This window comes from Phyllostomus discolor, chromosome 3 (assembly GCF_004126475.2).
Source record: "Phyllostomus discolor isolate MPI-MPIP mPhyDis1 chromosome 3, mPhyDis1.pri.v3, whole genome shotgun sequence".
NCBI classification, from domain to species: Eukaryota; Metazoa; Chordata; class Mammalia; order Chiroptera; family Phyllostomidae; genus Phyllostomus; species Phyllostomus discolor.
The window spans coordinates 165,601,993-165,626,867 of NC_040905.2; the positions used below are offsets into that span (position 1 = coordinate 165,601,993).

The 24,875-nt window shown below is 43.7% G+C and overlaps 1 protein-coding gene and 1 pseudogene across 2 annotated transcripts in view; one reads left to right on the forward strand and one right to left on the reverse strand.

The window, feature by feature from the left end:
* KANK1 (KN motif and ankyrin repeat domains 1) overlaps positions 1–17,507 on the reverse strand; it is a 190,414-nt gene extending 172,907 nt beyond the window's left edge. Inside the window, exon 1 of one of the 2 annotated variants that reach the window (XM_036021715.1) lies at positions 17,301–17,507. The gene's annotated coding sequence lies outside the window, so the exon portion shown is untranslated. The remainder of the gene's footprint in view (positions 1–17,300) is intronic. The other variant, XM_036021714.1, reaches the window with a different exon arrangement.
* On the forward strand, positions 7,465–8,950 carry LOC114490660 (annotated as a pseudogene).
* Positions 17,508–24,875: the final 7,368 nt, after the last annotated feature.

Sequence of the window (24,875 nt, forward strand, 5' to 3'; positions counted from 1 at the left end):
GCCCCCATTTCTCTACCAGTCTCTTAACAGAACCATCTGCCTTTAAATGGCGGCCAAGACCATATTAATCGAGGAATTAAACAAAAAACAATGACCAATGAAATAGCAATGATACGAGAAAAATCAGAAACTAAAAGTCAAGAATGCAATAAGAGTAATTTCTTAATGAAGATACAGACCCAGACCTCTGAGAAACAATGAGTGGAAAGTTACCAAACTGTGGGTACAGCTTTCCAGGTCATAAAAAATTAATCAGTCCTGTATACAAAACTTAGACCTTGTTCTCCACGTCTAGGCAGATTTCTGAAGCATAACCTTTCCAAAATAAACCCTGAGATGCAGATTTAATCAATTCTAAAAACTGTTTCTGCCTCCGCATACAGGCCGCTAAGCCTCTCTGAATTTAACGTAGTCTGCGTTGTGGTGTCTGTGTTGTTGCTTCAGTGATTCGCTGCCCTCCCCATAAGAGGATTGCACCTCCCCTCGCCCTGGGAGGGAGTGTCTGCAGCTGGAAGAGTTCATCCTGCTTCCCCGCTTCCCTGTGGGTAGGCTTAGCCACGTGATGTGCTCCAGCGACTGGTCACTGTCCTCCTTGCCCTTCTTACTGCCCTGAGGTTGTGTCCCAGATGAGGGTGACCCATTCAGCCTGGATCCAGAGTCAAGGCCACCCTTGGGGCAGAGCCACAGCTGTCATGCAATGTGAACAAGAAATTAAAATACGTTGTTTCAAGCCACTGAACATCTAAACTGAGAAATGAAACCAACACTTTATTTTTAAAAATGCTTTCATGCTCAGTGGAATGATGAATAAATACCTAGAGCAGCCTAATGCAGGTAAATGGACATACAGGTCTTACCGCCAGGGAATTTTCAGGCTAATCGTCTACATAACAAATATAACAAACTGAAAATAGCATCTGCCTTTTTCTAATTGAAGTTTTTGCCTTATAAATACTGTGTTCGGGGGGAAGGGGAAAACTTAAGTTACTGAAGGTCTAGAAGCCCTTCGTGAGAACAATGGTAGGTTCAAAGATGATAAAGTTCAACAGCTCACCCTTCCACAATCTTGTAATTAATTAATCTCTAACTGATAGGGGGATAAAACAAGAATCAAGGTTATAAACTTCACCTGCTCAGCAGTCTCCTAGCAAAACAAAGAAATGTAATTGCCTGGGATTTTATGGGATGCAGAAACCATTCCCCAAAAAGTCTAGGTTCATTTTAGCTTTTTAGTATCAGTCCCTGCCTGGAAATCTTACCAATAAGATCTGATACAAATAGCTTTTCAAGTGATCAATTAAAACAGAACTTGATAAAAATTACTAGAACTCTCAATTTTTTCTTAGAAGCCAAAAAAAAAGCAATGCCCAGAGATAAGACTCCATTCACAGCTACTCTGATGAAAAAACATTAAGTTCATTTAAAACTTAATTTCTGAAGGAAAAATATTCAGCATCACGTCTTGCCAATTTGTGATGAGGTCTTGAGCTGGGACTCCAGAGAAACTTAGAAACTTATTTGGACTAAGCTGAAAGGGTGTCACATCCAGGGGCTGTGGTGAGAATCTGTTTTAATTGGGAGGAAACAAGTGAAAAAAAGGCACAGTGAAAAGGTGCCTAGTCAAAGGTCAAGGGCAATACTAAGAAATCCCATACAGGCAAAAACTAAGTCAAGATTTACTGACCTTGAAAATTGTAAATCTACAGGTTTCCCAAGAGAGGGAAAGGGACATAATGCTATACATACTCTGCCCTGAAAAGTCGTGACCCTGAAGCCCATGGTCTCGCCAAAGCCTCAGCAAGCCTGTAACAGGTATCAGGAAGGCTATTTGCACTACAAAATTTCTGTCAAGTTAGGAACAATATTTCCTACAATTTGCAACAAAGTTAATACCCAGAATATGTGACGCCATCATGTATTTTGGGAATTCTTCCATAATCCTAAAATGGTACAAGGTAACAACAGCTCCCTCTGCAACACACGTTTTTTGGCTGATCTTGGTAAAACCAGAACTCCAGGAGGCTCTTCGGTCAAGCTGCAGGGGTGTCCTGTTTGGAAGCAGACCTAAGAATCTGATTTAGTTGGAAGGGATCAAAGAATTTCTGGGGACTTTCTTCCCACCCCTGCTCCACATACTAGCTGGGAAAATGGGAGGAAGCAGACATTCAGCAGGAGAACGTGTGCTCAGGTGGCAACTGTTTTTTTTTTCCTCACACACGTTTCCCATTCTGGAAAAATCGACCTGTCCTTAACTTAGGTTGCTTTGTGTTCTACAAGATGGCCAACCTCCCTGGCCACAGCTGACTGGACCACAGAGGGGGGAAGGCAAGCACAGGCTAAGCCAAGGAGCAGGGAGGGAGAAAGGACTAGAAAGAGTGCATTATAATAAGAAAAGGAGATCGGCTTGAAATGGGAAGTCAGGATAAGCCAGGGCTGGGCTGCCATTTTCTGCCACATGGGAGCTGGAGCAGAGAAGGATGTTCTCCCGAGAAAAGCCAAGGAATGGTGCAGACGCTGGAGACACGATACCATGCGGGCCCCAAAGGAATCACAACTTAGGTCCTAACTCCCCAGATACCCGGGAGGACGGGCTGGGTGAGCTGTTATGGTCTTGGGTTTCATGGGGTCCTTCCAACAAACTCCTTGTTGTTGATGCTAATTTGTCTAAGCCAGTCTAAATGGGTTTTTTTTTTCAGCCATTAAACCTTATTAGTTTATTTTATGCTTGATCTTTAAAAACCTTCTAAATTAAAGAATAACATACATAAATCTTAAGTATTTGTCATCATGAAGTTTTAAACAAACATATCCATGTCATCAGCAACCAGATCAAAGACGGCGCAGCAGCAGGACCCGGGAGGCCCCCGCGTCCCTCCCTGTCACTACGGCCCTTGCGCCACCACCTGCCCTCCTCAGCCTTGTCACCTCTGCTTGGTGTTTGCCTCTTTTTGGCTTCATATAAATGAAATCATACAACATGTGCGCTTGTTTCTTGCCTCTTTACTCAATTCATTGTGTTGTTCTGTGTAGCAGTAATTTGTTCTTTTTTATTGCCATTCGGTGTTTCAGTACACAATCATACCACAGTTTAGTTACTTACCCGTTCATGGGTATTGGGATTGTTTCTATTACTCCGTTACGACATTCTCGTACATGCGCACTCATTCCTGCCGGGCACGCACATCAACGAGGGCAGGTACTGAGACGCGAGATACAGGCATTTGTCCAGCTTCACAGATTAGTCCAAATAGCTGCCCAAAGTTAAATCAATGTATACTTCCGCCACCAGCGTGTGTGAGTGAGTTTGAGCTTTTCTATATACCCATTAATGTTTGGTTATATTTTTGTTAATATTTGTGTGAGTAAATATTGGTGTTTTACAATAGTTTTTAATTGGCATTTTCCTGATGACTTCCTCTTTATAAAATTAGGATTTTTTTGTTTGTTTTTATTGATTTGTAGCTGTTCTCTACAGATTATGCACAAGTTGTCTGTTGGATACACGGATGACAAATATAGTCTACTCTGTGATTCACCTTTTCACTCTTAATTTGTACTGCTGAAGGAAAGTTCTTAATTGTAATGAACTCGAGAATACACAAAATAGTACTTGTTGCCTTGAGAAATAGACCCAATCCTCTTGGTCCATACAGTCACTGATTTAAGGAAAGTTAACCATATGGGACCCAGCCTTTGCATAGGCCCTGCACTATAAATATAATGGTATTATCCTCACTCCCCAAAAGCTTCGGATACAAGGACTCACCAGCATAACAGCCAGTAGTGTGCCCAGTTTATCAACCGCATTTATGCATTATACCCTGGAAACATTGTTGTAAGTGGTGAATGGTTGGCCACATCAGCTCTTCAGTCCCACAGCCACAGGCACAAGAGATGTTCCGACACAGACAAGTACCCAACACCTCAACAACTTCCCAGCAATTACCAGATCTCACTATTCTAAACAACCAGTGAAAGTTTCCTTAGCCTGGGGCAACAGGAGGAGCCTCTCTTTGAGTGAGCAGATTTCAACAAAGCGTGGGTAAGGCTCGCACATCTATTGCCTCATTGATCCTCTTGAAGAGAGGGGAGAAGGTAGGTGGCACTTCAAGGAGCTGGGGTTTCCCCCTGCCCCCGGTCCCTGAACTGACCTTGGCCCTTTCACGTGCTCCCAGGGTTCTTTCCCCATCCACTGTGGGCTCCCTGAGATCACTGCCCTTCCTCTGCTCCTCTGGCCATAAGAGAAAACAAGGTGGCTCTGAAAACTTCCCAGGGAATTTTATGGTCAGGAAATACTACATCCTGGGTGTTTCTTTATCTTCACGCCCTGCCCTCCCCACCCCACCCCTGCACACACCGAGACACAAACACAATGGTTTCATGATATTGTTTCTTTTCAGATAGAGGCACAGGAAACACGCCTGGCAGGAAGCAACAGAGTTTCCAGTCTAGAACCCAGGAGTCTGCCCACTGCTCTATATTGAACCTCCTCCCTTCAAAATGACCAGACAAAAAATAAAGGTAAAGCATGGCAAAGAAATGGAAAAGACAAAGCTCTTCTGAGTCAATGAGGGTTGAGAAGAGAATAAGAGATGCTCAGGAGGAAGCAGTTTCCATGGACTGGGTGCCCCCATCTGGCCCGGGACCCAGGCTTGATTAAACACAGACATCACGTGTGAGTAAGGACCCTGATCAGGTACACAGGTGAACACAGTTATGCGGTGAAACTGGATGTGAGGCCAGAGGTTCACAATATTCTTTTCTTTGCAAGATAATGGTTAATAAAGCACATAAACTCCAAGCCCCTTAAACAGTATTTCCTCACTTTGCAAGGAATGTTGACAGAGCAGGGAAAAGTGACAGTTTTTTTCCATTGTACTAAAGCAAATACTTCACTGAATTATTATGGGCTAAGAGTGCTAAAGGTCTTCCTACTCATTCTTGACTTCAAGAGGCGAACCGTTGGCACACCCTTCCCAGTAACAAGCGGCCTGAGCCAGGACACAGCGGCACTGTTTCTGAGTGACGATGCTTTGGTTATTCGGAAGGCGCAAGCAGGCTGTCTGAGCACTCGGGACTCCATGACCAGAAAACAAAGGCCTTCCAGTCAGGTTTTCCTGGTGTCCATGAGCTTCCCAATTTGATTTCCAAGACTGGCTGAAAGAACTCCCATACTCCACACCCCCACCCTCGCCCCATCCCCCCCAAAAAAGAAACACTTTTCTTTTATTAGCACTTTTCTCTATTAGCCTAAAATATGATTAAAAGTTTCCTAAAAAAAAAAGGATCCACTGAATTTGGGGAGGCTACCTTACAGTACCCTCATGGCTCTAAGTTGATGCACAAAAAGGTGTGACTGGAGATGACTAGTGGAGAACCAACACCCGACTCGGACACACGCCTGGCAGGTGGGGTCAAATCTTGTAAGGACAAATCTCTGTATAACCAAATGTTTAAACTTCAGCTGTCAGAAGCATGGACTTCCTGCAGGACAGGTCACCACACAGTGGGCACCTAAACTGCTATGAAAGCTGATGAATCGGTACCTTCACGTAGATGTGGCAGCTCTGGTACACTACCGATGAAGTTATACATACTCACTCAATGGCTATTTTTCAGTCCCTTGAAGCATAACTTGTCACTCCCCTCCCATCTGGCCACTCCATAAAAAGCCTCTGCTCCGCCTCCGGTCTCTGCACAGTGCCCCCCGCCCACGTGGCTGTCAGTCCCAGCCTTGTGGACAAGTCTCAGACCCCACTCGAGAGCCGCAGCTGCTCTCCTTTCCTCCCCACCAATGAAAACTTACTAGAACACAAGTAAGTTCATAGGACCACAAGTTCCCTCAACATTTACATGGAAATAAACTTTAATAATGTCTCTCCCAAACCCCTCTCCTTGATAGGGATTCAGCAAACTCTCCTCCCACTCCTGAATTATAATGCTGACAGGAGATCAAAGTGCGGTGCTTCTGCAGGAGGAGAAATCTTATTTGGTTCTCAAGGTCAGAAGCCGGGACCCTCCACAGACACTTTCGGCATGCCATCCAGGATTTACCCTTGCCACCAAGGGGCCACACGGCACCCACCAGCACCTTAAAGGTATTTAAAACCCACAGCATCTGACCCTTGATCAGCAATACCCCTGTTAACACTTAAGGGAAGATGGAATATGTATCCAGAATAAGCACTAAACTAGATTGCATTCTTAAAGAAGCATGCAACCCTTAGAAAAAAACAATTGAGAAGACAAAATAAGTGCCATAAATAGAAGCTGAAGGGTGAAATTTCAAAGGGCCAACAGGAAATAAACCGGAACAAACTCAAGCGCAGCAAATCATATGCTATGTTTCAGAAACCCTGCTCACTTCAGAAACGGCACAAACTTCCAGGGCTGCCGCCGCAGCCTCAGTCTGCCCCTTACCCCTGTGACCACAAACTGCTTTCTTTTTCTCCGTTTAAAAATTATGTATGCACCGACAACTCAACTTTGCCTGTACATTTTTATGTGGAAATTTAATTCCTGGCCAACAACAGAGAATGACTTGGACCAATTCCCACCTAAAAATATCACAGTGACAGGCAAAAAAATCAACAGACTGATTTAACACGGCGGGAAAGTTGAAAGAGTGTGACTGCAGAAGCCATCTTCAAATACACTGAGCACCGACTCTCAGAACCAGTAGGGTTTGTTCATAAACTCTGCTCTTTTAAGTTCTATTAGTAAAGCTCTTGAGATGCATCTCCCACCAAATTAAAAGACAAAAAACCCATGAGAAATGAATTTTCTAGCACAGAGAAACAGAAAAGCTAGACCAATTTAAAAACGGATATAAAGTCTCCAGATGAATTCCTTAACGGGTTCAGCTTTTCTATTCCACTTCGCTATAAAATAAAAAGCATAAGCCTTTTTCTGAGGTGCTCATTTTCATTAGTCTGAAGAACTCAGTAACATACCTTTACCCAATTGGCTAAAGTAAGACAACAGATAACAACGTGTATCGGCTAGAACATGGAGCAGCTGGAACCCACGGGCCACTGTTGGGAATACATATTAATAAAGCCTCTGGCAGACTCTGCTGCAGCTGACCCGTGTGGCCCAACAACCCCGCCACTGAATACATTTCCAATATCGATGTCTGTGTGTGTTCACCAGGAAAACTCACGCACGTGTTCATGACAGCACCATCCGTGTCGGCCCACAACTGGAAACATCCCGAGGTGCATCTCCAGTAGGACGGATAAAGAGTGGACTATTCACACCGAGGAATACAACGTGGCGACAGAGATGAACAAACCGCAGCCGCATCAACCTCACAAACGCAACATGGGAGCGAGAGAAGCCAAACACAGAGGAGCGCACAGTCTATGACTCTACACACACAGAACCCAAAAACTGACAGGGCAATCTCTAACACAGAAGGACAGCCTTTGGGCGAGAGTGGTGAGTGGAAGGGGGCAGACGAAGATGATCAAGCTTGGGTCTACGGCATTTTGGGGAAGGGACGTGAGGGAGTATTTGGCCGAAAAGTGAGTTGTAGCATCATATAATATGAACAATCCCAGACCCTAAAAGGGCCTCTTTTAATCAGTTTTTTAATAGAAACAAGCAGCTCTATTGAGAATTTGAGAGAAGGGGTGGGGGGAGAGAATGAATGAATTCAAGTTTGATTTCTACTTAGGCTCTAATTATTTTTTCACGTTTTCCCCAAGGTCAAAGGGTAAAGCAATCAGAATAACCCAAAAGATGTATGAACAAACTTAACCAAAAATGTGACACAGATATCAAAAATTTACATTCTTTGCCACTAATCAAGCCAAAAATTATATAAAATATCAAAAGAACTTATATCTACAATATCAATAAATGCAAACACGTATCATCACAGACACTTAGACTTGATCCTAAATGTCTTTGTGAGGCAACATTTTATCCTCCACTCCAAGATCATCACGTATATTAGAAGGTTCTTGGAGAAGCTGGGAGCCCTAGAGAACACCATCCCGTGATGAGCGCCATCCCAGAGGGGCCGTGGCCAGGCCTCCCAGCACCTACCACCATGAGTTGGGCCTGAATGTATACGACAATTGCTCCAGAACGCTACTGTAAGATGCTGGTGGTTAGTGTCATCGTCTGGGTTTAGGAAATCAGACGCCAGTTCTGGGATGAAGGAACTGATCTGATTCACAATCCTGAGCTCACCATCTGTGGGTTCTGCATGGCCTATGCAGACTACCGTGATCTCACGGAAATCACGGAGATGGTTTCAGGGATGGTGTAGCACGTGACAGGCAGTCATCCAGAGGACCAGGAACACCAAGCCTAGGAGGGTGAGTTCACCCTACCCTTCTGGAGAGTCAGCATGACAGAAGACCTTGAGAAAGCCCTCTGGGAGAAGCTCCCAGAAACTAACTCTTTGAAACTGAAGAAATAAACAAAATTCTTGATGATATCTGTGTGGTATAAGCCGTTGAATGCCCTACACCTGGGACCACAGCCAGGCTCCTTGATAAGCTTGGAAGTGATATACATCAATCCCACATTAATCTGTGATCACCCCCAGACAATGAGCCCTTTGGCCAAATGGCATCGCTGTGCAGAGGGCCTGACTGAGTCCAGTGAACTGTTAGTCATAAAGGAGGAAATATGCAATGCCTACAGGAGCTGAATAACCCCACACGGCAGCTTTTTGAAGAACAGGCCAAGGCCACTGGGATGATGAGGCCATGTTCATAGATGTCAAGGGTGCCCCCACAGCTGGCTGGGGCAGGGGCATGCACCAAGTCACCATGTTTCTCACAGACACCAGTGAAATCAAGGAAGTGCTTCTGTTTCCTTCCGTGAAACCCGAAGACAAGAAGGAAAATGTAGCAACTGCTAGTACACTGGAAAGCACAACAGCTGGCACTTCTGTCTAGAAAATGATAATGGCAAGTCATAGAATTCAGGCACCTTTGCATTTTGTTTTCATTTTATTTTATTTTGTTGTCCCAATTCCCACCCCTTGCTCTCCCCTGCCCCACCCACCCCAAACCCCAGTCAGTCCCCACCCTGTTGTCCAAGTCCATAGATCCTTTACACTTGTTCTTTGACTAAACCCTCCCCTTCTTTTCCCCTTCCACCCACCCCCATCCCCCTTCACATTTTTAAAAAAGATCAAGGACTTGCCATAGGTCTTGAACATGTGAGTTCAAAACAATGAGTTTTTATCTAGCCTTCAGTGCTGGAACAATCAAATATAAGTTTAAACTTTGTCTATAAATAATTGACCTAAAGGTGTTAGGTATATAATTCCTTGAAATTTTTTCTTGGATCATTTGAAACATGGAGTATGGAAGGTAGCCCTGACTGGTGTGGCTCAGTAGGTTGGGCATTGTCTGCAAACCAAAAGGTCACTGGTTCGATTCCTGGTCAGGACGTGCCTGGGTTGTGGGCCAGGTCCCCATATGGGGTGGGGAGGGGGCGGTGAGAGGCAACTGATCAATATTTCTCTAGCACAAGGATGTTTCTCTTTCTCCCTCTCTCCCTACCTTCCCCCCCTCTAAAAATAAATAAATATTTTTTAAAAAAAGAAATATGGAAGGTAAAGGTTCATAAAAATTCTGAGCAGTGAGGAAACTGTCTGAATTTTGCTTCTTCCATTATTCTAGGAGTTTTATATGTATGGATATACATACTGCTTACAAATTTTGATAATGTTTTAAGAAGAAATTTTAAGTTATTTCTGAGCCTCTTTGTGGTCTTCCTTCATTGTGTCTCTTTACTTCCTTTTGTTTGAATGCTGGAAAACTTCCTATGGATTTTTAAGCATAATGTGACTCTTCATTCATAAAATTAAAAACAGATTTGAAAACTTAAAAAAAAAAAGAAGACCAAGGAACTGCAAGGGAATTCTTGTATGTTACTGTCCACGTGACTCTCGCAGTTCAGTCACCAGAAGAAAGAAAAGGAACTGAGAATTCCTTTTTTACGCCTTGTTACCAAATAAACTGTTTGTCTCTAAAAATACACGTATATAAACCAACAAGAACAGAGGTCCTTGTGTGCTTCCCAGGGAAGCACAGATAATTATTGAAAAGGGTTTAGTATGTCTTCTGAGAGTTAAGCTAAGCCCATTGCTCAATTCCATTAACTAGATGAATAAAAAAAAAAAACAAAAAAAACCCAGAGCTTCAGGCTTCCTGACACTTTGAAATATAGAACTGTTTCCAATTAACTGATTGCTTCTGTAATGAAAAAAGCATGAGAATATTTATTTCTGACAGGTTATCTGTTTTAAGATTCTTCATCAGTGAGAATACCATTTGCTTCTAGCAACCATACTTTAAATGCAAAGCCCAAGAAAGGCAAAAGCAAGCAGGTATCTGAATTTAAAAACCAAAGAGAGGAAATAAAAACTGTTGGATTAAGTCGCCTGCTCTGCTCACGCAGAGTACATGCTCACGGGCAATTCCCAAGCCCAGTGACCCGACTGTTGTAATAAGAGCCTCATCAACAGCTCCCCCATTCGGGCCAGCTCTGTGTTCTCCCTCGTTGCCCCCACCACACACGCGTGCTGCAACAAACCTCGGTTTTCCACTTCTCCAAGGCCTTGTCGAATATAAAATGCTTTACTTAAAATTAGAAAGGTAACTAACAAAAAGAGGACTAAAGATAGTAAGGTAAAAATAAGAGCATACTGGGAAGCAAGGGGAAGAGAAGAGAAGTGAGAGGCAAAATAAATTCCCTTCTTCCTTAGCAGGGAGTTAAAAGCTATGGTCAAATTTTCAAAATCAAGTAGTATGGACGGTGGCAGTTTAAAATGAAGGCTGCAAGTTCTTTGACACTCCTCCCATGGAGTGGCAGGCCTATGTCCCTCCCCTCGAGTCCAAGCAGGCTCCGAGACTGCTCCATCCAACAGTAAAAGGGAAGTCGCGTGACTCTGGAGGCGAGGTCATAAAAGGCCAGGAAACTTCCAACCGGCTCCCGTGAGGTGCTCATAGCCTGAGCTAACTGTATGTGCCAACACGAAGGGTGTTTTGAGATGAGACTGACATTCTAATGAGTGAATCTGGGGTAAAGAAGATTGCCCTCCACAGTTCGGGTGGTCTTCCTAAGTACGCCACGTTGCACCCGCAGCAGCCTCCTGCCTTTGAGGTTCACTTTATCTCTTGAGTGCATCACTTGCTCTGGTGCTTGGTTTAATCTCCTGGTTTGTACAGCGACACACTGCACAGGTGTTTGTAGCCCAGAAGCAGTAGCCAGACCTCCTGGGCATGTAGTAGGATATACCATCTAGGTTTGGGTGAGTGCACTCTTTGCTGTTCAAACAATGAAATCACCCAGCTATGCACTTCTTAGAATGTATCCCCATCGTTACATGGAGCATGACTGTACGTGGAGGAAATCTGGTGGCCACGCAAGTGGTATGACCATCTAGGGCCACCGTGCTTAAGTTATCACATGTGCAGGCTCTGGTCAACAGACAACACTGAGCCCAGCCTTCCAGCCACGCCCCACCAAGGCACACAGCCTGGGAGCAAAGCCCTCTCGGACCCCGCAGACCAGCCCATTCACCAGCTCAGTGCCGCAGAGGCCCCCCCAGTCAACATCCCACGGAGCAGAGGCACCCAGCCGAGCCCCACCTGGATCCCAGGCCCACAGAGGCCAGAATACCATGAAACAATTGTTTAAGCCACAGAATTTCAAGGTAGTTTGTTTACTGATAACCACCAGAAGAACTAAAATAAATAAACAGTCATCAGTTAAGATACCTGAAAAGAGACTATACTCTGAACTGGGATCAGAGAAAAGTGATAGGTTTTAGTTTGCATTTTAAACCCTTCTTTGTTTATTGCATTCTTACAATGTATAGTATGACTTCAGAAATTCAATAATATGTACTGTATAACTGAAATTAGTTAAGGAAGTAGAACTTAAGTGTTCTAACACACAAAATATGTATAGTGGTGACATGTTAATTTACTGGTTGAGAGCAATTCTTTCACAAAGTACACATGCACCCAATCATCATGATGTACACTTCAAATATACAATTTTATTTGTCAAGTATACCTCAATAAAACTAGGGAAAAGGAATTTTAAAAATTAAAGAAACAACAAACAGATTTAGCACATATTGTATATCAGGCAGTCTTCTAAGTACTCCATGTGTTTAAATTCATTTAATCCTCACAATATTCCCATGAGGGGGGGTGACTTTATTATGCTCATTTTAGAGATGGGAAGTTGAGACACAGAGAGGTTCAGTAACTGTACCAAGATCACACATCAAGTGGCAGAACTTGGATTCAAACTAGTAAGTCTGGGCCCAGAGCTACATTTCGACAAAGATCACCAGGCTCTTTCAGCAGTCACAAGCCACCAAGTAAAGGTACAAACTCAAACTGCCATTCACCTGGGTCTCCAAGCAGGTGACTGACCACACTTACTGTATGTCAAGCCCTGCTGGACTACTTTGCTTCTTCAAAGCTACTACCTAAACCCAATGCCCTTTCATCTCCACCTGTACAGGATTCAAGGCCCAGTGTCACTAGATACCACCCAAATCTCCCTACCAAGCATTAATTTCTCCATCCCCTACATTTTCAGAATGAACCATTTATATCAGCTATTTTCATCCTTCTGACTCCTAGTATAATCCTGTATCTGTCTCCCCATTTGCTATAAACTCTGGGAGGCTCTTTGCTCTAAACATTTTTCCATCTTTATATTAGTCTGCTTGTTTTCAGTATCTTCCAGACAAAGAATGGTAAGGGACCAGCATCATCCCCATTATCCAGAATGGTCTGTGGACTTTAATCTCTCCACTTGAGACGGCTCAGTGGTCTTTCCTTCTTCAGAAATACCTGCCCCCCTAGTCACTTTCTAAAGACCCTTTTAAAGTTCAGCTCAAGTCTAACTACTTGTGGAAGCCAACCTTAACCAACCAGGCAAGAAAGACCTTGTTAGTGACTCAGAACTCATATAAACATTCAGTATCTGTTAACTGAACTAAACACTCCTTTGCCTCATATAGGAATTCTGCCTAGGTGATATTGTTCATTTTTGCATAGAATTTCAAAACCATAAACTACTGAATGGTATGATCCTTTTTATAATGCCTAAAGCTCCTAGCTCAGTACCTTTGCAAAGAAGTAGCTTATAAAGAAAACTACTACATGATTAGTAAGTGAAATTACAACAGAAGTTGTATTTATGCTATTTATCAAGAAGATATCATGGTGAACCTCACCATTATTTTGAGAATTTGCAAGTTAAACTAATGAGACACCTTTTGCAAGTAACATACTGACAATTTAAGATTTCTTTAATGAGTTCTATACTAGATTTGTGGACAACCTGATTCTGCAGGTAACAGTTTAACAGTAAGGATCCAGACTTGTCAAAAGGAAAGTCTCTAGTTTACAAAGTAATCCGAAAGAAGTGCAAAAACCACAGGTACAAAGATGACTCCTTCAGCAATACACAGGGTGGGGCACAAGTAGGTTTACAGTTATTCCTATGGGAAATACAACAATTAATAAATAACACAAGAAAAGCCAGTTTGAATACTCACAGCTGAAGGCCAGTTTTTTTGTCCCACCCTGTGTACCAATAAAAATACAGAATTTAACACACTTCCAATGTTGGGGAGATTAAATGGAAACATAGTCACGGGACTGTGGACCTGCACAGGAATTAAAAAGTCATGGAGACAGGATCAACTGTAAGACACAGTGTCAAGCCCGGACTAATGTGGCTCAGTGGGGTGGGAGTTGTCCCACAAACGGGAAGGTCACCAGTTTGAAAGGTCACTGGTTCGATTCCTCATCAGGGCACATGCCTGGGTGGCAGGCCAGGTCCCCAATTTGGGGGGTACAAGAGGCAGCTACTCAATGTTTCTCTCCTACATCGATGTCGCCCTCTCTTTCTCCCTCCTTTTACCTCTCTCTAAAAATAAATAAATAAAATATTTTTAAATGATACAGTATCAAGATGTAAACAAGATTCTAAGTTGAATATTAGGAATATGACTTCATAAAAATATGAACAGGCATGGAAAAGCACTGGAATCGAACACAACAGAAATAATCAGTCTGCTGAGATGGGTTAACATGGGTCACCTTTTGCCCATCTGCCAAATTCTCTGTAAGTCTACTGCTTTTGGAATTTAAAAAAGAATAGGACAAAGACCTCATATACTGCTGGTAGAAGTATAAGCTGTACAGTTACTTTGCAATCTGCTTATTGTTATCTTCAAAACTGAACACTAGTTTAGAACTCAGCAATTCACTGCCGAGTACATACCCAATACAAACGTGCACATGTGTATCAAGACATACTAGAATGTTCCTAGTCACACAATTCACCATTGACAAAATTTAAGAAAGGACTCAAATGCCCATCAATCCTATAATGGATGAATAAATCAGGGTGTAATTACACAATGGAATACTGACCAGCAATAACAACTGAACTACAGCCACTTGCAACAGCCCGGCTAAATCTCACAAGCAACGCTGAGAAAAAGAAACAAGATACATTCACACTCCACAAGCCCACTGATCCCATGTATACAGAACATGGAAACAGGCAAAACTAATCTACGGTTAGACCAGCCCTTGGGGAGAGGGAATGATGGGAAAAGAGCAGGTGGGGCCTTCAGCAATAAGGCAATGATCTGTTTCTTGATCTTGGTGCTGGTTTTAAGTTTATACTCATTTTGTAAAAATCTGTCATATTGTATGTTACAGTTCAATTTTTTTAATTACTTAAAAAAAAAAGACAGCATAAGCCAAGCCACCCACACAAGAGGCATAAAATTTCCTATAACTTTACAACCAAGTTGGCTTCTTCATTTGATTGGAGAGCGGAAGGGAAGTGCGGTGGTTGTTGCATAATTTACCTAGCTTCAACTCGGCTCACTAAAATGTGACTTTAAAAACATGCACAAATAATCCAACAAATGCTGAGTAAATTATCTGTTAATTTTTCACCGAGATCCCTTTTGCCGCTTCTGAATCTGCTCATCCTACAGCTACTCCGTTTTAACAGACCTCAGCTCCCACAAACGCTCGCCTTTCAGCCATTCTCCTACCTCTTCCCCAATTCCTTTAATTCCCTCCAACTAGACCCTTTCCCATTCTCCTCCTCCTTGGACTAGAGGGTTGATGCAGGAGCAGTTTAGTTCATGCGACTATCTGTGAGCAGATGGTGACACTCACAAAATGAACCTAAATCTTGAATGTATAATTTTAGTGGCCATTGGCTTGTCATTTCTTTCTGTGGGTCATTTTGGATGATTTAAAACAAAACCATTTTTAAATCCTCAGCCCTCTTTTTTTTTCTAACTTCTCCATCCTCCACAATGCAAATGCAAATGCAAATGCAAATACCCGCCTCCCCCCTTCAAAACTCACTCTTGCTGAGGCAGAACTTCAACTAGAATAATCTGTGGACTCGGCAAATCTAGAGAGCAAAGAGTGTCCCAATGCAGCCCTGTATCCTAGGAGGATAAATCACATTCCTAATTTGTGTATGAAGATTGAAATGTCTAAGGATGGGGCTTCTCTTTCATCCTTGGATATTTTAAGCTTGACATAGGACTGCCCATAGCTAATTTTTCTTCAACCACCTCAGCAGCAGCACCTTCCTTCCCCAAAATCTATTAAGTGGAAAAGGCTTTAAGTTAATAATTTCTCAGTTTTCTTAATCTCTATCTTGGGAAAACTTCACCTTAAAATGAGGGAGTACTAGGCTGGGGGGGGCGGGGGATGGAGGATGACTACTAACAGGTGACAGGTAATGGGTATGTGGCAGCTTTTGGGAAACATCTGGAATTAGGTAGTAATGACGACTCCATAACTTCGTGAATATGATAAAAGCCACTGAATTGCGCACTTCAAAAAGGTAAATGTTTGGCATGTTTATTATATTTCAGTTGGAGGAGTGCCCAACACCCACTTTTTTACAAAAAGTTAGATGAAACGAGCAACTACCAGGTAAAATGCTAAATACCACCTAAAGCTCAAGTTGAGCCCTGGCCGGTAGCTCCATTGATTAGAGGGGCCAGATGCCAAGGTTGGGGGTTCACTACAGTCAGGAATTATATAGGGGTCAACCAGTGAATGTGTGGATAAGTGCAACAGATCGATGTCTCTCTATTCTAAAATTAATAAAACTAAAAAAATTAATTTAAAAATTAAAATCAAGCTGAATAAACTCATGAATGAAAAATGAGAAAACCGGCCCCTGATTTCAATCCAGCTCAGAGGTGCAATGGGGAAGGGGGGCGGTGGATGAAGGTGAGGCAAGAAACTGCACAATGATAGATCTGGATTATTAACCTTCCTGATAGTCTAGCTCCCTCGTTCTGACACACTATTTCATTAATATTGAATACAAGATGACCCTCCGTGGAGACGACGTGCAGAGAGCGAGCGCTGGGGGACGCCATAGATTGTTTCTCACGTTAACTCGGCCAAAGCCCTCACCAAGTCCGCCCTGTGCAACACAGCTCTAGCTGACCTGCAGGACTCACCGCGAAAAGTTGCCTCAAAAAATTCCACGGGAATCCAGTTGGAGGGGATGAACGGTTAAGGGCAGGAGGTAGCTGCCCTGAGCGCAGCATTCCCTGCGTGTCTGCCTAAGTGGCATGTTAGAGGGGGGCGTTCAGGAACCAAGTCCGCTTAAGGACACTCGCCCCTTCCCTCGACTTGCTGCGGATGCTCCAGAAGCCCACGCAGCAGGGACAGGGGTCCGCGAACCCAGAAGCCCAAAATTCCCACACCCCTCCCCCACTTCCCGGCCCCTCCAACCCTGACCCGAGTAATCTCTGAGTCGGCTGAGGGCGACTCGAGGCCACCTGCTGCTCTGGGGCAGAATAATAATGGGGTCGACCGCCAGTCCCTCCTGTGGCCAAGAACTCACGGGGAGACGTCTCAGAGAGAATCTCTCGCCCCATCCCGAGCTGATTAAAGGGCCTGGGGGCACCAAAGAGCAGTGCGCCCCCGCCCGGGGCAGGACTTCCCCGCTGCCTGGAGCCCAGAGCGAGGCGCTACCCTTCCACGCAGGCCGAGCAGCGCGCGCGCCAAACACAGGTGACCCTGTCCCTAGTCCCGCTCCAGAGCTGCCGAGGGAACGGAGTACGAGGGAGTCCTCTGGGCTGCCCCTCCGCTCCAGCACGGCCTCCGTGTGCCCCCGGCGCGCGCCAAGTTTGCCCGGCTGGGCTGAGGCCGGCCCAGGGAACAGATCGGAGCCCGGGCGCCCCCGCGCCCACCCCTCTGGGGAAAACAGCGCAGCGTAGACCCCTGCTCACTCACCTCCGAGCGCTCTCCCCAACCTGCTGCGCCCCGAGGGAGGCTCGCCGGCTCGGCCCGGCTCCCGGACCTCGGAGGAGGGGCGGAGCGGAGGGGGCGGAGCCGGCCCGGCTGGCCAGCGCCAGAATTAAACTCCGAAACGCAGGGTATCCACCCAGGTCCTGCAACCAAGGCAAAGCGAAGTTGGGGAAGGCTAGTAAGCCTCAGACTCCGGGTGGGAATGACTGTGGTAGCGTCCCGGAGCTGGGCCGGAGGGAACCCGAGGCGGCCCCTGAACCCTCCAGGATACCCGGCTCTCCGCGGTGCTTCTTTGTACCCCGAGACCGGCCGGCGCGGGCCTCAGTGCGCCTGCGCGCGGCCCCGACTCCACAGTGCCCACGAGCACCTTAGCGCACCTCCTCGCCGCACCCGGCCTTCCGGCCACTGCACCGCTAAAACCCGGCCCAGGCGCGTCCCTTCTGCCCACTTGTGTTTAGTTTTCCCCACGAGGGAGGGAAATAGCCCATGCCCCCTACCTCTTCCCCTGCCCCCACGACCCCCACCCCCAGTGAAACTTGCCTCAATTATCTCTGACTCCCGAGGCGTCCCTGGGCGCCGCAGGGGTGGCGTGTTAACACTCCCGTCTAGTGCCTTTTTACTGCCGCCTCCTTCCACTCCGCTAAGAATGTGCACTGTGCTGTGGGCCTGTTTTCTGGTCCGGGTTGAGAGCGGGACTCTGGAGCACGAAAGTCTCGTTTCCTGCAGGTGCCTGAGCAGGTCAGCGTCTGAGAGGCGGCTAAAAACCTCCCGCTGTTCCCTGGACAGGCCTTCTGTCTTCCGTGCGTTCGCTTCTGCTTGGCCTCAGGACAGAATCCTCCGTGGAAAGGAAAAAGTGCGTGTCCAGAAGGGCGCAGATGTTCGGGGAACTCCAAAGAAAACGCAGTGCCTGCCTCGGGAACTGAGGACTGAACTAGGACGTCAGACACTGGATTCAGAGCAATTTCAGTGGAGGCAAGAGAGATTGAGGAAGGGTTAAGAGGCTGTGACTTGAGTCTTCTTTCAGTCTGAAGACAGTTTGAATAAACAGGACAGGAGGACCGACAAAAACCAAGTATTACTAAGACAGAAAACATTAATGCCAGGTCTTTCATTACTGACTTTCTTAAGAGCTCTCCTTCACAGCGCAACCCAGCAGGGCCTTACACACGTCACAATATTTTTTGCAAACAGATTAAAGTGAAGAGCCATCAAACCTCACAAGTTGAAATGCTGGCCTCAGGGAGGAGAAGCTGGGGAAATCAATGCTCCTCCACTTGTTGGTGGCAAAAGACATGCAAATTCCTGAAACTGATGGTCCTTGCTTGTTAAGAGGACAGGCAAAGGGCAGCTCAAAGATACTAGGGACAGTAAATCTTATTTTTAGTCATAGCCCCTTTGCCAACTCACTGGGTAACAGTAAATAAACTCCTCCTTCTGGGCCTCAGTTTATTCATCTGTATAATAGGTATATGGATTCAGTAGTTTCTCTCTAAAATACACCCCTCCCCAAATATCTATGATTCTATTTTTTAAAAAAATCCTTTCCAAGGTGATGAGTAGGGAGATAAAAATGGGGGGGGGGGGATCCTGCCTACATGAAGTGCCCTGAACCCTTCCTTACAATTAGGAAGCATTTATTTCATAGGCCCTCAAAAGTTGGCAAATCTGATCAAGAGTGGAAGATTCTGAACTTTTACTGGGTTTATATTTGAAAATCTTCATTTTTCATCATTTTTCTATTGATATACAATTCATATACCACAAGTTTATTCTTAAAGGGTATATTTTGCTGATTTTGCATTATTCACAAAGTTATGCAACCATCACAACTAAGTCCAGAACACTTTCATCATTCTGATAAAAAATCCATTCCAGTTGTCCCCCAGCACTGCTCCTCACACTTAGTCCCAGACAACCCCGGGTCTACTTTCTTTCTCTATGCATGTGCCTGTTCTGGACACTTCATACAGCAGGTAGACTTTGGGTCTGGCTTCTTAAATTTAACATAATATTTGCACGGTTCATCCATGCTATAGCATGTATCAGTACTTCATTCCTTTTATAGCTGCATAATATTCCATTGTACAGATAATACCATTATTTATCCATTTATACCATATGTTGATGGACATTTTAAATTGTTCCTACTTTTGGGCTCTTATGAACAATGCTGCTATGAACATTCATGTACAAGTTTTTGTGTAAATATTTGTTTGCATTTCTCTTGAGTCTATATCTAGGAGTAGAATTTCTTGGCTCAATGGTAACTCTATAACTAACTTTCTGAGGAACTAAAAAATTTTCAAAGTGGCTGTACTATTTTACATTCTCATTATGCAGGTTCTAATTTATTCAAATCCTTGACAATGGTTGTTACTCTAATCTTTTTGATTATTTATATCTAGTAGGTATGAAGTGGTATCTTCTGGTTTTAATTTGCGTTTCCCTGGTAACTAATGATGTTGAGCATCTTTTCATATTTTTATTGGCTATCCGTATACCTTCTTTGGAGAACTGTCTATTCAACCCCTTGCTCATTTAAAAATTTTTATTGTTGAGTTATAAGAGATCTTTACTTAAATCTGATAAAAGATAAAAGATACTAGCCCTTTGTCTGATATATGATTTGTAAACTTTTCCTCCTATTCTGTGACTTGTCTTTTCACTTTCTTGACAGTGTTCTTTGAAACACATGTGTTTTTAATTTGATAGTCATATATTTATGTTATAACATAAGCTAACACTGATGTTATAAGCTAACACAACAATTTTTCAGACTATAAAATAATACATGCCAACTATAAGAAAAAATACTTTGGAAAAATATTTAAGAAGATGAAGAAAAAATAACAATCACTTACGGCTCCATCTCCTAGGTATAGCCACTGTTAAGATTACAGCAAATTTCCACAGGCCCTTTTGTAACGGATTATTTATTTACTTATTTGAGAGCACCCCAGTGACATCATGTGGCCCAGCTCAGCTTAGGAAATGGATGTCAAAGCCAGTTGTTGCCAGTGCCAGAAAACACGTAAGATAATTCTCTCAATCTAGAAAAAAAAAAAAAGAGGACCTAATTTATTTCAACCTGTAACATGATAGTCTCACCCTTGTGGTTCCTGGAAATAATGATTTGGAAGGTAAAGGATGCGTTGATTCATTTGCTTTAGTTATTTTACACGTAAGTGTTCAGTTTGCGTTAAACTGGAGCCTTGTTCGAATACATGTTATATGTTGTTGAAGGACACAACCCTAGTGCAGGAAATTTGCGCTAAGAGTAATCTTTACTCACAATTAGGATCTTCATTATGTCATTGTTACTATTATAAAATATTTATAGGGGATTCAAAAGGTATAGGGAATTCTTCTAGGAAGCTAAGTGGAGGGATTAGGTGTACAAGCCTGTCCCTGAAGAACAACTATATTTAGAACATTTACTTATTTAACAAATACTTATTGAGGGCCTACTGTGCCCAGAACACTGGGTTCAACTTTATAAAGGACACGAAGAATCCCAAGAAACTAGCTGTCTTTTAGGGGAGTTAACACACATATAAAATTAACTTTGGCCTAAGGAAGATATAAAGTATTATTATAGTTTAAACTATAATTTTAATCATTGAAAACACTTATTGAGCTCTTACTTCTCCTGTGAGGTAGGCATGATTATTATCCACAATTTGTAAAATTAAAGATGGAGGTTTAGGAAGGTTGAAGTACCTACAGGAAGACACTGTGGGAAGCGGTGGAGGCAGGACTCAAATGCAGATGGCCAGAGTGCAGAGTCAGAACTCGGCACCAATCACCTCCAGCTAGGATAGCATGTGCATAGCATTTAAAAAAAAATTTGGTGATAGTTTGCACTGAGTCATTGTCACCGAAGCTTTTTTCTTCCTTGGCAAGGAAACCTTGATCTGGTGACCTTTTAATTTTACCTCATATGACTATTCTCCAACCCAGTGATATTCATATAACTGAGCTGTCTTTGAGCCTCAAGAGTCTTTTAATCAAAGAAACGCTTAATGAAAGATAAAAATGAAGGCTCTCCGAGTGAAGCTAAAGGGTAGGGGAGTCTTCCAGGGTGGTGGGGCCCTGAGGCTGCCCCATGTTCATGACAATTAGATTATCACAGTTGAAACCTAGTCAGGAACATTGATGTCAGTACAACCTCAGTCTTGCCACTAAAGTGTTGTCTTTTTTCTCCCCATTGGCAGGGCTTCGTCTGCTTCAATAGATCGATGGTCATGAGCCTGATGCAGTTTTAGAATTAGTCATGTTTAATGTTCTTTGATACAGTTGAGTGTAGCTCCCTTTAATCATTAATTATTTTTTAAATGTTAAAGATAGCTTGCTTACCTAGCGGTCCTCAAAACTTGTCAGGACGGTGGGTGGATAAAGCCCAAGGTTGAGCACCAGGACTGACCAAGGTGGAGAAACGAGGGTTCCCTGCTCTGGTTACATCAGGGCTTTTTACTGAACGCCGTATTCAAAGGAGACCTGGTATGTATAATGTAGTGTTGACTTCCAACAAAGAAGGGCTTAGGCAACTTTTCTCTTCCAGGCACAACTGCACAGTCTGACAAAGCACAGCCGAAGGAGGGGAGGAGAATGGTGAAAGTGGAGGAGGCAGGCTCAGGGTCTGGGGCCAATGGCTTAGTTCAGGGGCAGCACCCTCTCTGAAATTCAGCTTTGAGACTTGGAGCCGAGGCAGTTACGTATAGGATTTTATTGTCTACTGTTATTCCTAGGAATGACAGGAAACATACAGAATTCTAGAAAGCTATTATTATTATTATTTCAACCAGTAAGTACACCCAGCTCCTTTGCACTCACCATCTCAGGTCGGCTCAAGGGCAGTTTGCTTATCTGACCAACGCACGTGTTTGCCCTCTGTTCTAGTCTGTACGCCTCAGGAGGGCTCCCCACTCTGTTGCCTGTCTTTTATCTGTCTAACAGGGTGTCGCATGAAGTGGCAGTCACCATGTCAATGAGGGCTACTGTTGTTGAAGCCTTGTCCAGGGCTGTGGGTCCACTTCCAAGAAGGCTGTGACTCACATGGTTATGGGCAGAAGGCCTTAGTTCACACCCTCTCCACAGAGGGCCTCTCCACAGGGCTGCTCTTGGCAAGGCAGCTGGCTTCCCCCCAAGCAAGTAATAAGAGAGAGAGAACAGCCAAAATGATAGCTACAATGTCTTTTACTTATTTTTTAAAGAATTCATTCATTCATTCACTCATTCATTCATTTATAGAGAGAGGGGAAAGGAGAGAGAAAGATCACTGTGTGGTTGCCTCTCGTGTGCCCCCTACTGGAGACCTGGCCTACAACCCAGGCATGTTCTCTGACTGGGAATCGAACCAGTGACCCTTTGGTTTGCAGACCAGCATTCAAGCCACTGAGCCATACCAGCCAGGGCTTTCATAACCTAATCTCAAAAAGTGACCTATCATCACTTCTACCATATGGTGTGGTCTCATAGATTCTGGGACAATGTGGGAGACTAAAGAAGGGACAGGGGTGGATACTCAGAGACAGGGATCATTGGGAAATCATCTTAGAGAATGGCTACCACAATTATTAATGACAACAGTAGGACATTTTTTGCTCAAAAGCATGTTTTGATTATGAAATACACATTTTAGATATATACTGAAATAGATATTTCAAAAATACCTCATCCTTCTAATTATGCTTTTTAAAAATAATCATATTAACTTAGTACTTTCTATGTGCCAAGCACTATGCTAAACAATTTCCATGGACACTCTTCTACAACTCAGTTGCAAAGGAGGTACTGTGAGGGGCTTTACTTCTCAGAGACAGAACATGAAGCACAGGGAGGTTAAGGAGCTTGCTCAGGGGCACAGTAAGTCAGACTACAGACTCAGATCGTTTAAAGCACATATATCATCACTAAGCTATACTGATTCCCTCTAGTCATAGTTTTATGAAACATCTCTAACCTACTCATGGTTTACAAGCAAAGGACCATCATCCCAGGGAAGTAATTCAGAATTTCCCAGCAGTCACAGAATAAATAAAGACTAAAAGTTGGAGGTTAAATTCCTGAGGTCCTTCATCATGATTAAGACTACACTGGTTAACCTGTCTTCTCTCCCCCTTCTCTGCTCTTCCCTCTCTGCACCCTAGCCATGCTGCCGTCCTTGCAGCTCTTGGAACACTCCAGAGACACTCCTGCCTTAGGTCATGTGTGCTTAACACTTCTCTCCTGGCCCTCAGCATCAGGATGGCCCCTTCCGTCACCTCCTTTCCTCAGAGGTCACCTTCCCAGAGAGGCCCACTATTGGCCGTAATGCCACGCCACCACCGTCACTTACTCCCATGCTCCATCGCCTGTTCTCCCTTCCCATAGCACTTACAGCCCATATGCTACAGAATACACTTACTTAGTATACTTTCATGTCTCCACCTACCCCAGAACACAAGCTCCACAAAGGCAAGGATTTGGGTCTGTTTCGTTCACTGAGGATCCCTATCCCTTCGATAGTCTCTGCTACACAATGGAGGCTCAACAACTAATATGATGTGTTGGAACCAACAATGAAATGATGGGAGGGAGTTTAATGCAAGTAACTGACCATCAGATTAGCTCAGCTAAAAATTTAATGGTCAATTTATTTTCCAGCCATACCTCTTTAAATTTGATAATGAAATTATCTAGAGATTTTTGTCCAAATACATGTTTCTAGAGAGAATTGTTTCCTTTTAATGAGCATTCCACATTTGTTGCCATATGTGTTTTATTTTTTAACCAGAGAAGATGTATTAGAAATTTCTAGAAGCAACAAAAAGTCTAGAAACAAAAGATGCTTTTAACCTAGAAGAAAAATAAGCTAGGTCAGGAATTTCCATTGCCCAAGTAATGGCCTATCCCTCTGTAGAGTGACCCTATAAAACCTGAACAAATATTTACCTTTGACATTAGAAAAAGGAAGTTCAGCAAATGACATTTCATAAGGAGTGAAATCAAAGAACTTCCTTTATTTATTCTGTGTAATCCATTACTGGTCAGTATGCTTTGTTCCCCAGGAGGTAGAGGTGTTGTGTGCCAGGCCAGCAACCAGTCTAACTTTCCTGGGTCTACCTGGAATATTAACTGTGAGCTTGGTCATTTCAGAAGGACAATTTACTAGTTGACAGTCCGTTCAATAAAGGTCTCATCAATACTGAGGTTTTTTTCTTTAAACCAACTAAATATATCAACTGCAGTAATAACGTCTAAACTTTATTAGATACATGCTAGCCATTGTACCTACGTTGTCTCTAACACTTCTAGCAATTGTACAGGATTGATACTGTAGTTATGAAGCCCAGGGACGCTAAGCCATTTGTCAAGAACACACAATCAGAACAGACACTCAAACCAAGACTGTCTGTCTGATTCCCAGGTCTGGGCCAGTGTCACAGTGCCACTCTCCGGCCCTAACCCTCAGCCTAAGCAGTAGCCTTATCTAATTATGCAAGTTGCAACAACCGAATATTGCATGGTACATACTTATATTACAAGTTTGTACTGTTTATCTGAAATTCAAACATCTTG